The following is a 13,343-nucleotide window of genomic DNA, read 5'->3' as shown; positions in this document are numbered from 1 at the left end:
CAATCGTTCTATAAATTCAATAGAATAAACGAACGACGATTATATAGGTCAAACGCAAAGAATCGATTTCTCAAACGAACTTCGTTCGTGCGCCGGGATGCTTCGAGAAACGAAGTCAAGTGGATCGATAGTCAAAGGAATAGGTGGAAAGGGAAGGGGCAATATTATTAAATCAGAACAGAACCGAAATATTCCAATTTTCGCGAAAGTTGCACGATAGTGGCGTTCAAGAGGAAGGAGAATCCGTGGTACGCGCGGATCGAGAGCCGTCTCTTGTCACGGTAATTGCACTCCTAGTAGTTACGCGGTCCAAGTAATTATTTCGACGTGGCGTAGACGACGGATATCCGAGATAATTGCAGCCAGCGCGACAATGATATCGCGCCCCAAAATTGCTCGGTGCCAGTAAAATATGATGTTTGCATGTCGTGCTTCTCTCCCTTTTCTCCCGCTTTCTCCGTTTTCCTGGTGAACCTTGTGTGCCACGGAACCACCCTCCGGCAGATGCTAACAGCCTGATAACCGGCTGTCCTTTTTTCAACTTTTTCGAACGTTACAACACAACTACGAGACACGATTCGTTTGAATATTCGTGGAAACGGAATAGACTGGGAAAAGTAGGCTTGGAAACATTTTCAAACACACCTAGTTTCCAAGCATTTTGTCGGAAGAAACGTTAAGGACTTCTGCACACCAGATGTTGACTCTGCAGGTTCGCATCGGCTATGTAGCTAGTCTATGGCATAGATCTCTTCTCGGTGATGTTTATTACGTATGAGATTTCTTGGAACGAATTTCGAAAATGTGGATAGTATTACTATATCGAATGGGAAATAGAGAACAAGAGTAGGAAATAAGGGAAACAAGGTTGATCGTGGCTGGATTTATCGAATCGAAGTCGAAATGGGACGGCTCTTCTCACGATTCCATGCCGGCTTAACCGGGTCAACGAACAACAAGCGAGCGACATCGCACTAATGCCAATTAAACGAATAAACTTAATTGGTTACGTCGACCTGTTATTTATGTAACGAGAGAAAAACTGAGTTTTGCTTTTAATCAACGAGATGAAAATACGCCGTCGCTAAACTTAATTCTCGACTAAACGCTAGTTCCACCGTTACCCGTAATTTGTTTAAAGAAAAAGCTACATCGTTGACTCTTGGTAAAGAGCTACGATTGCACGTTAACGTTGAAATAACCACGATTCCTCTCTTCCATGCGTTTACCTTGCTCGACTAAACCAACTGTTAAACTTATTACCTTCTTCCCGATTTCCGTGACAATTTGCATCTTAGAAGAGAATAATTGTATGCTAATTTTCCTCGCAACCACCGGCATAAATTATCTATCCTCTTAAGGACCGCCAAAAATTCTCCCTCGAGCAGAATCCTCTGGCGCAATAAACCATGGAAATGCTTAAAACGACCGAATACCGGATACAAACGACGTCAACGACGTGCAAACCGACACTGTCCAAGAAAATCAAGGAAATGGGGGAAAAAAGAGGAGTCGTGGAAAATGTGGCAATTACCAGCAGACTGTGGCCATACATTGAACACGGGAGAGACTATAAATTCAAGATGTCCCGACGAAAGAAACTTGTTTACCGTTTTTACCACAGTTCCTCGTCTGTCTCATCCACGTTTATCCACCTCCAAACCCTGGCAACGAATCCCACGGGATTTTCCTTGTAATTTGGTAAACCACTCTCCAACCGTTATATTTACTCTCAGTTGAGCCAACCTTGCCTCGCATGTCGAGAATATGTAATCTTGTTCATGTTATAAACTTCGTCCGACGTTAGTATCGTTTGTCGACGTCGTAAAAATTAAACACGTTTATGTGCACTTTATAGATCGATAAGCAAAGTCTAAATTCTTTTCACGCTATTAACGCTAGAATTACGGGAGTAATGAAACTGACTATTTCCTAATTCTTCGTGGAAATTTTGTAAATACATTCTTGACAATTTTCCGCGATTCTTTTTACAGCTACACTGCCGGCTATAAATTATCAGGATAATTATTAAGGATATATTTAAAACACAGCGAATGCTTTTCGCTGCTTTTGTATCATGATCGTTCCATTATAAATCTATTCCTTATCTGTATAATATGAATACATATTAATTTAATCGGGTCGTACGTATTTTCTGATACAAAATAAAATAACATTCGTTAGAATATTAGAGAAACGTTTGTTCGCGAATGGGTTTTAAATACCGTTAGTATATTCTCGTTGAATGATCTATATCCCAGAAATACAAGAATGCGAAGTGTTTCTGATTTGAAATGCGCGTAATTTCATTGCAAATGATTCGATTTGTATCAAAATTATATGAGAACCATTCCATCGACGTAAACCACTTTCTGATTGAACGTGCGAGGTTCTCGCAAAGCGGATTGCGAGAAGAGAAGGAGAATAACAGGGAGACGCGTGTAATATTCGAAGTGGCGGACGAGGATCGAAGGGATGCTGGCAGGTGAGATTACCGGCTTCGGCTGAGACTAAACGGAGTTGGCTTAGAAATTCGACGCTTGACGTCACGCTTTCCATCGGCTTCTTTAAATAGAGTGATCAATGATATCGCTGATTGGACGGCTGAGTCTTTGCTCCAAATACCGGACGAACAGCTTGAGCTTTGCTCAGTGTGTATGAAAATGCAGCACGCAATTACGGGCGTGTATAAATTGGAAATTTGTCCACTCTTATGTGCCGAATATTTCGTATTACGTTGCATAAGAACGCGCGTCGAACAAAAGGAAAAATAAAAGAACGATGTGGGACGAGACAAAAAAGTGTTTGCTTGTCTAGCACGAACTCAATGAGAAAACATTTACATACTCGACGATAACAGAGTAACGTTGGATTTCATTCGTTTCGCGGAACTTAAAAATCCATTCAACGTCTGTTGCTTGGAGAGTTATGTCAGTTGTGATAAGGAATTACAGACTGCGCATTACCGCGTGTCTACGTATCTCGCATAGACGCCAACAGTGTCGTTTCTCTCTTTGCAGCTTATCGAATAACTTGTCAGAAACAAATAAAGTTCTGTCGATATCCGTTCGGTTGGATTCCCCGCCAAACGGAGAACAATCGAAGAGGAATTCATCGCCCTCGCAATTGTGTTTCTGCTTGCAAAAGTAAACGGACAAGATAGAGCGAAGAAATTTGTCGAGGTCAGAAATTTTACAGAAACGCTCGCTTAGAGCGATAAATGATAAAAGGACGGTCGAAAAAAATGCACGAACAAAGAAAAAAAAGAACGCTACGCGGAAGAATCGAGCAAATAGAAAAAGAGAGATCGAGGGACGATGGAAAACGTGCTAACAGCTGAAATCGGTCGAATCAACGGAATTTCTTGTTGGTTGGGAACATTTCGAGGAAAGAGAATGGTTTAAAGCAGATCGGGAGAGGCATCGGGGACTCGCACTTTCCGAGCAAATACCGACAGTTATGTCAACAGACAGGCGCGTTAACGCTTGTTAAATGTTTGAGAACGTTTATGCAGCCAGGCAATAAAAGGCGAACCGGTTGTCGGTGCATCGGTGATAATGCAACGGAAGGCTACTGCGGCAAAAACAGACCTGGCACACGCGAACCAATCAAAAGACTCTGCGGGAGTTTTGCGCTGGAATCTGATCGATTTGCCCTCTTCCGATAAATGGAAATGAAAGAAAGAAGGTCGATGGACTGGCTGAGAAAAACCAGTTTGTGACAAGAGCCCAAAGATTCCTTTCAGTCGACGAAGAATGAATCGAAAAGCCGGAAAAAAAGACTTTGGACATTGCTATGTAGCTTGCCCTGGAATTCTCGCTATTGTGGAAATGTGATTTCGTTGAACGAGTGAAGAATATCAGGAAAGAAAACGATAGAGGTGCGAATGATAATATTTGGCGCGGAGAGGTGCGAAAGAAGAATGTTTGGACGGAGCGTTTGAGATTATCGTGTGAACGAAAAATTCACGGCTACCATCAATTTGGAGTAGACGTGCAAATAGTTGTAAAAAGACAAAAATTAGGAATCAAGAGTCGGCAAACGAATCAAAATCTTTCGTCTTCGATGCAATACTCCTACGTTACGTGAAAGAGAGGAATTTGGATGAACGAATTCCACAATTAGACTACTACATCACCGGCATAAACGTTCGTTAATATCAATGCAGAAGAGACTATTCAACGTGTTAACGAGTCTTGGTTCAGCGAATCAGTACAAGACAAGATTCGAGCAACTATGCTTTGTGCGGCCACCGTTAATTTCTACGACCAAGGGAAGACATCTCGCCGAGCTTTCATCCATTTATCGTAGTCGCGTATAAAGACGTTCGTTGAATAGTTCCCACACTTCCTCGCGCTCCGAAATTAGCCGACGCATTCGCGAAATATCGCCCGTTTGCTCAAACGTGTCGCCGCGTCGTTCAATAATTTCCTAATTAAACGTGGAATATATCAATTCCTGTATCGCATAAAATCTGTACAGAACTTCTATAAGAAGCTATCGAATGAATTTTATTCACGCACTTAAACATCTCTGAGTGAGATTTCTATTCATTTATTCGCGGAATAAACGCATCGATGATTACTGCGCGAAAAATGTAAAGCGAAAGAGAGAATTAGTTGCGTTAAAAGAGCGCCATATGGGTTACAAATCTTTAAACAAATATAACGTAGAGAACAGAAAACAAAGTGGTAATTTATTTTGTTCGTAAGACAATCTATTTCGAAGACAATATCCGATATATTCGATACCTATAAGGACAATAATATAGACAGTATCTATAAGGAAGCTAAAAAAAGAGAATAAAAATATTCCTTAAAAATTTGACTAAACATCTTAATTTCTTCGCAGGCGCGAAGTTCCACTGGAGCCACTTTGTCGAGCGCATATCTTTCTCGTACGTATCACACGTAACCATAGACTCAGTCATCGCCGCACGAATATTCAATATAGCCACTCCACGTCCTCGCGCAGATTATTCGTGTAAATGGGATTGTTCAGCGAGCCAGCAATTTACAACCGAGCGAACAAGTAATCGCCGATTCCTTCCCGTTCCTTCCGATATCCTGGCTCACGTTCATCCTTTTCCCGGTTTGTACTAGCTGAGAAGGCCGGTCAGGATTATTTCGTACTTTTCTCCATCCTACCGCTACAGCCAGGATCGATTATTTCTGAATGAAATATCGTGATTCGAGTAGCGGCATTCAACGAACCTAGTCTCTGTTTCACTCGACCAAGCGAATACAAGCTTCTAAGTGGGATTCACGAACTTTGAGAACACGTTTACCAACAGATTTCGCATTTAGCTGCTATTTCGTATAAGTTTGCGAATACCAAACGATGGTTCGTGTTAGTTAAAAATTCTCTTATTTAACGACATGTACAAACAACAATCTTCCAAAGTTAAAACGTATATTTTCTTTTCTTTCCTCTCCTCTTTTTTTAGGGGGTGTGTGGCGACTGTTGGGAAAAAATTTTATCGATAAAATGACGGATTCGAGCACAGGGCAGATATGTCGATGAGATCTCAGGTGACTTTGGTTAGAACTTTGATTATATATCGTTATCGAGGTTGAAATGTCATCTACGAAGCTAACGCAAACGGTATTATCGCGTCTCTAATCGCATGAGCACAAGGACGATGTAAGCAAACAGGTATATCTCTGTGTCGATGACGAAACATGGAAAAAAGCGGCGATCGATGATATAGACACGAGTGATTCAACGTCCACTGCACGGTAGAAGCAGCATTCTCTGAATAAATGAAAAATTCTTAGGTAATACACGACTAGATAAAGCATATTACACCTGCAGAATGAATTATAGCACAAGAACGAAGAGAAGCTGAACGTTCACTATCTTCAACCTTCAGCAATGCCGTGTAACTTAGGAACTATATATTATCTTATTATTGTACTATTCTCTTAACGCCAGTCCATTTATTTGCAGCAATGGTTAATTTCTAGACTTTGCATTAAGATAAAAAGGCAACGATTAATTGTAATTTTTCTACACGTAAGAAGAATGAACACAGCAATTGTAGAGGATAAAAGTAAAAAGCTTCCAAGATCTCAATGACGTCGGATGAGCATCCGCTTACTGTAACAAATGGGGTACAAATCCTGACCGAATGTATGGGCCAAACTCTGTCATCAACAATGATGTCCAAGACAATCGAGGATGTGCACAATCTTGAAAAATCCTAAGAAAAATTCCCCTGATGGAAGAATAGAATAGCATAAGAGAGGACAACGACACAAAAGCATCAAAACCTCTTTAAGAATTAACGAGTGGGTAGCCAGTGACTGCTACTCTAATTTTGCCCAGCTTCGCAATGAACTTCGAACAAAACAGAAATCGATATAGCCTGTAGAGTGAGCGTTTGACGGCTTAATTATTTCCATAAGACAAGCGCCTCTAACGACGATTTTTCATCTGTCAGCATCCATCCACATTTCCTAGTTCGCGACGGTCCAGCTCCGAAATTAGACTCTATGAAACCGGACCAACCGGAAATTCGTTCCCTGGCATGATCGAAAGTCACGACTAACTGGGTGGAAATATTTGCAATAGGCTAATAGCTGTTGGCATTAAAAGAGCCCGATTTTGTCATAAATTGTACAAGAAAGCAAAAAAGTAATTAGTGAAAAATAAAATACATATATCGATGCGAAGTAAAGGTAGTTTTATTTATTTTGTAACGATCGTTGGAAGTCTGTCTTGAGTTACACAGAATTTGTTTGTAAAAAGAAAAGGAGATAAATAGACGATAAATAAATAACTAATTTCTTTGATGCTTTTTTTTACTCTTTAAGCAATGTTTGAAACTGCTTATTGTAAGAACTGCGTCAAAACACGATGCACTGCGGTAGATATGACGCATTGACACGTCATGGATGCGGTAATTTGTGGACTCTGATGCATACTCCTTGCATGATTTCACGGTTTCGTTTTAAAAAAAACCTCGCCATTTTAATTGACGTTTCCTTTGAAAAAATCTGTTTCAATGTCACGAAGGAAATCTAAAGAAATTAACGCGGCACAAAACGTAGAAATTTACGTAATCCTTGTCGCCTGTATGCATCATGAAAAGGTGTGATACGGAATACATCAAGTTTACAGTGGATAAAAATGTAAGACGTATCGTTACATCAAAGAAAAGACGCAATGCTTCAAAGACTCCAAGTTTCCACGTACTACGTAACAGCGTCTTGGTTTTATATCGTACAAAGATGTAGACATAAAAAGACACAGTGTTACGATTTAAAAAACGTATAAATTAACGTACGTAACTCTAAAGTACGATATTCCAAAAATACCTTTACTCGAACGTGGTGTCTATATATTTTCATAAAATTGTAATTTGTAATTGTAATTTTCGATTTCGTTGCTTTCACACCAGCCGATACTTTTACTTTCAACCTTAGTTACTTGTCTCAGAGGTAAGTCCGACGCGGAAAAGGAGGCAAAAACGCGACTAACGACGAAGCACGATCACCGGAAACCTTTCAACGACGAAGCCGCCCTCGAAAAAGGTACGCTTTCGAGGGCAGGCGCATTCCTCAGTTCCGTTGCCGGGAAAACCGCGCAGACTGTGTCGATGTCTCGAGTCGATGCACCTGAGATTACGTTAACGGTACGATCGATTTGTATAAACAACACCGCGAAACCATCGAGTACGCTACCGCTCGCGTTCTTTGACCCTGCGGCGAGAACCCTCGAACGCGTAGCACGTCGAGAAGGGTCTTTTATCCGTACGCTAACCCTTCCCCTACCCGCGGCATTCCACGCTTAGCCTTAGACTCGAGAAAGAGAATCGGAAGAGAAGACGAAGCAAAGCTGCTACGAGCATGCTCTCGCTACCAAGGTGTAACGTCCTGGTACACCAGTCTGACCACTCTTCTGCTCCCTTTGCCCTCCATACCCTGCCTCCTTCCTTCTTCCTTGAGCCTTCGTTTCGCATCCTTCCAACTCGATCGACTGTCTTCGCGAAACTTCAAAACTAGCGTTGTCGCGAAACGTTTAACGGATATGTTTCGCATCGAAGTACATAACGTTTAATTTATCGGACGAACTCTTATCCTCGATAAGTAGTAGATGAGAAAATAAAATGAAAAAGATGTCGTTAACGCAATTTCTTGTCAATTGTACGAACATCTATGTAAATAACTAAATGGAATTTTCCAACTTGGCGATGTGTAACGAACCGGCACGCTCGTTAGCACAAAACAGTTGTCATCTCGAAGCACGCGTGTCTTCTGGATAGGTGTGTCAAAACGAAAACTACCGCGTTACAAAAATACCACGAGTGGGTTGAGCTCGCGGCCGATTTGAATTTCATTCAGCTCGACCTCGGTCACGTTTGTTTGCGTTCGCGTAGCACGAGAAATGGCCACGACGTAACAGGCCGTTCACGACTATTCACGAGGAACGAGTTTCCACGTCGAATCGGCCTGCCAGTCACTGACGAACCCTTTTGTGGTAGAACGTCTGATTCGTGCATGGAATTTCACGATTATTGCTTCGAGGCGTACTGCGTTCAGCTGTATCGCGAATACATAACAAATACGAATATCAAACTAGCAGATAACGCGCAGGATGCAGCGTGCAATCGGTTCTCTAAACTTAGACCAGTGATAAAACGACTGCAACAAACCGCAAGTCTTTTATCGTTTTCTTAAACGGAATGTAAAATTCTAAATTCGCGTTCACTGCGCACATATTTTATTTGACCATTATCGTTCCGTAATAATTCCTTAATAATGTTATTTGTAGCCGCTACAGACAATAACGTCTCCATCTTTCATTTAAAGCATTCAATCGCGTTCGACCGTACCGATCTTCAAAATAAAAAGGAACGAACTAGAATAAACTAGAATAAAAATACACCCGATAAGATAATTTGCTCTCATGATAAATCTTAGAGATTAGACTCTGATGATTTGATATCGAATAACTTGCCCAATTCGAACGGTGCTTATTTCAAGATAGTTATTCGGAATTAACAATAGTTCGTACAATGGAACGCAGTATTCAGTCATAAAGAGTTCGTTTAATCGGACGTTCGTCCAAGCAATCGACACAAACCTGCGCTGCAAAAGGGAGTGGAGAAAGAAGGACATGAAATACAACCGATCCTCGTTTTCTTTTTCAGGCTAACCGTATACGGTCCCTGCTTATGACCGCATATAAATCGTCGACGACGATCTCTCGCGAGTCGAAACAGAACGAGGCCGGTCGTCGCCGATTGTCGTCACTGAATTCCTTCAGCCGCGTGTTTCGCATGCGAAATGAAGCGCGGTTGCATTCTTGCCGTGTCGATGCAAAACTGTTACTCACCAATAACGATGTTCGCCGCAGTTGCCTCCGGAATGGATCGGCAGTAAACCCTGCACAGACAAAAAAAGACAAGCGTCGTTTTAATCCACAACTCTGTTGCTAGAACCCACTATACGCGAATCAATTCCTTCAGCCTTCTCCTCTCCTTTTTTTCGCCGACTGCACCACACTACGTACGCGCGTTTAAGGCGTACAGTGATACAAGGTACTGGAGTTTGCGTTAAAATCGTACAGCTGTCGACAGAAATAAGATAGAGCGATGAACAAGGTTAAAGTTAGAACGTTACGGAATAAGAGAAAAATAAGGGAGAGTATCACGAACGAGTTTTGAAATCTATATCGAATTTGACGATTTTTAAGAAGATTACCGTTTGTCCGTCACGATGTACGGGTTTTGACAATGGCAACTCCGTTAAAAGATGTCGAAATTAACATAGATTTTCAAAATCTGTTCGTGACACGTTTCTCTATATTTCTCCCTTATTCTGCTGCTACGTAATTTAGCCTTAACCTCGAGCAAAATTCATCGCTCTATGTTATTTCTATCGAAAATTCTACACGATTTTGACAGAATCTTGAACACATTATCCCACTGTGCGGCGCATGGAACGCTTGCTTTGTTGCCTACTGACGTAATACTACGTTCTTTCATCGGTGAAAGTCGCGGTTTCTTCACGTAGTAGTACGTCCCTTTCGCGATGATTGAAAATTCGAATTCTCCTCACTGACGATTCACTCGCGACCTAATTCCAAGCGTACTGATTTTCCCCTGTGCAAAACGCTTTACTGACCATTGACGTAGTTCCACGATCTCTCATGAAATGCAATTGAAATTGATCGATGATCGACTAACTAACGACACACCGGGTTTCACATAGTTTTCACGGTGCTTCGCGCATCTATGTAAATTCTGCGCAATCTATTTCGGACACGATCGCGAACGTCACTGGCCACTGTTTCTAAGCGTCGAACGCGGGCTTCTTCGGCAGGAATATCACACGCCGGTAGGTCAGCAAAACGTTCGAGCATCCGCGCGTCTCTCCCGTTACGCAATTATTCGTAACTCGATCGACGAGTCGATCGGGCCCAAGGTGCTTCCTCGATGCCTTGAGACTTCTCAACGATATCGAGATCTAGAGCTCGGTCGCACGCTGATGACCGATGTCACACTGATCACAGTTCTCCACCAACAAAACACACCAACACGTGCACGACTGCTAATTAATCCGCCAATCCGACAAGATGTTGTGAACGAGCAAGGTCGTCGCGGCGCGTGTTCTTCTCTGCTCGTTCTCTCGTCAACACCGGCAAATTAATACTCTGCCCGAACAAACTGCGTCCGTCCCAATTTCCAGGTCCGAGCGGAGAACACCGTCAAGGTCGAAATATCTCGGACCAAAACGAGAGGAAGAGAGAAAGAGATAGAGAGAGAAAGCGGTAAGAGAGAAATCGAGCTAGGTCATGGCCAGAGTTGGCCGTACCTTGAATATCCTTCGATCTTCTGCGACCTCGTGACACGACCAAGGATCCAAGAGAAACGAGGATGCGTGGAGAGTTGGTACGGGTAAGGACCTATGCTAGATGGAAGACAGAACACGAGTAACTTTGCAAAGTGGTGAGCCCGCTTCTTCCAACGAGTAGTTGTCTACTTCTCCTCTGAGTCCCTCCTTCCTCCTACTCTTCAACCATCTCTTTCTCTTCCATTGCCTCCTTCTGCCTCTTCCTTCATCGTGCAGAGGCACGAGTCAGTTTGGTGGGGGGCTCGGATCACGAGGGGGGAGCCTCGTAAGAGAGAGAAAGAGAGAGAAAGGGGGATAGAGAGAGAGAGAGAGAGAGAGAGAGAGAGAGAGAAAGAGAGAGGGAGAGATATCGAAGAAAGACGAAGCAAATAGCAGAATGTGTGTAAGAGGGCGGGAGGAGGTTTGGAGAACGAACGAAAACGCACATGTGTGTACGTAAGTGCACTCGGCTGCGAGGCTACGACGTGAACGAATAATCCGGATGCATCCGAGGGACGGTCGGAGGGCTAGGAGGGGAACGAAGTCAATGAACGACTTCACCGCAATCGCCACGCGGCGAGAGAATTTCACGGTTGCGAGCTTCTCTCACCCTCTCGCTGTTTTCATCCGACTACCATGTCCCTCTTGCTTTTCCTACGCTCGTTTTTTCGTTTTACGACATTATTTTTCCCCCCTCTAATATTGTTCCTTTTTTTTTTGCCAGTGGATCACGTAAACAAGCTGGTGCTTCTTTCTTTGCGTTTATTTGCCAGAAAAAAATATATTTAAAAAAAGACAAGCTATTCTCAAACCATCGAGACTTCCTTGAAGTGTCACTGTGACACTTTTCGAAATAGTCGATGACAGACGTAGTCGTCTGCAGACGTTCAAAATGTCGAGTACTATCGCAGACACAGACTGGTAGAAGATAATCCAACTTCAAGTTTCGAAACCTTACTTTTATGTCATCGATTCGCGCTAGGCGCTTTCATTTACAGTCAGGAAATTCTTTGCATATTGCGCGACGAGCATATTTCACGAAATTCATGTGCCTCTGCTACACCTGCATCGATGGAACATCGGCAAAATTGAACTAGAAAGATTTTCTTTTGATACTAGACTCGAGTGAACATGCGGAAACAACGTTAACACTGATACTGTTTCCCAACTGGAGAGATGCAAGTTGGCGAGAAACGGGAGGAGCTCGTTACCAAATGAACTCGCTCGAAATTTCGAAATTAAATTTAAATCTCATTCAACTTTATCGTTCACAGCGAGTCGCGGATGTTGCAACAGCAGGTACCGAAAATACGCTCTCTCGCCCACTCAGCCACGAAAACGTTAATGCCGGCTGTTCGCGGGCACACGAGTTCAGAAATTATCCGAAACCGTCTTTAGGACCACTGAATAATTTATCCGGCCCGCTATCGACCCGCCATGTCCGGGGCCAACTTTTAATTGCGTCTACCGAAACGATGCGCTTTCCAAAATTTAATCTATCAACTGCTAATGAACCCAGCCAAATAACCAAATACTTGAAAAATGTAATTGATCCAATTAATTATGGGAATTCGTCAAGTTTTTACCTGGATAACCTGGTGCACGCGTATAAGTGAAACGTACGCCTCGACACATACCTTTGTTAAACACGCAATACAGACACGCTGTCCAGACCTAAGTATCCGAGCCATTTGAAAATTAACCAGCAACAGAATTCCCTGAATATTTCCGTCGGTACGTTAAACGAAATTAATCATTCACTGTGAAAGCTCGTTTCTGCCATTAACGTTGTTGGCTAATTACTTTCCACGAGTTGCAACCACCTAGTCTACCTTGTAGGTACCAGCGTAACTAAAGGACCACCTGGAATATGAGAACCACGTCCTTTCAACAAGCATACACGTGCATCGTGCCTGAGACAATGGCTCTTCGTGCAAGTCGAGGAAATTCTCTGGCAGCTGACTAGGCGATCTTTTCCCCGAGCATTCTGGTGGTAGCGGTGAATCGACCAAGAACACGCAAGAATATCCGATAGCAACGCGGAAAACTGGCTCGTTGCGGCACTTTGGCTACCACCGCACAACGACGCCGAAAAAATATAGGCCGCGCAAACGATATCATAGCTGGCTGGCTGTCGGCTGGATCGTCGCGATATTCGCGACCAACCGATAATCGATCAGCCCGGATAGATATGAAACACGAAACGTGACTCATAGCTTCTTATCGAACCAACACTGTCCCTAGTGGGGACGACTTTTTTTTATCCGTATCGACTGCTTGTCCGTAATTTCTTAGCGATGCGAGAAACGCGTATAAAGTAATCAGCGCTACGATACAAAAATTTGTCCAATTTCGAACAAGAGTACAGGAAGTTAAGAGAAATAGCAAATGAAATTTATATCTTGGATAGCTATCGCGATAAGGGAAATAGTCCCAGCACCGTAATCGCCTAACATCCGCTTTCCTTCGATCGATCAAACAATTTTGTCTGATGAACGGAGAGCC

General features: G+C 42.8%; 1 protein-coding gene across 7 annotated transcripts in view; it reads right to left on the bottom strand.

Annotated features, from left to right (window-relative positions):
- LOC100644810 (heterogeneous nuclear ribonucleoprotein K) overlaps positions 1–13,343 on the bottom strand; it is a 93,434-nt gene that overhangs the window by 49,818 nt on the left and 30,273 nt on the right. For 6 of the 7 annotated variants that reach the window (XM_012311982.3, XM_020864399.2, XM_048408455.1 and 3 more), the window contains one exon: positions 9,340–9,389. The gene's annotated coding sequence lies outside the window, so the exon portion shown is untranslated. Of the gene's footprint in view, positions 1–9,339; positions 9,390–10,130; positions 10,346–13,343 lie in introns of those variants that run through there. The other variant, XM_020864400.2, reaches the window with a different exon arrangement.

Source organism: Bombus terrestris, chromosome 9, assembly GCF_910591885.1.
Source record: "Bombus terrestris chromosome 9, iyBomTerr1.2, whole genome shotgun sequence".
Lineage (NCBI taxonomy): Eukaryota > Metazoa > Arthropoda > Insecta > Hymenoptera > Apidae > Bombus > Bombus terrestris.
This window is presented reverse-complemented; position numbering and strand designations above follow the sequence as displayed.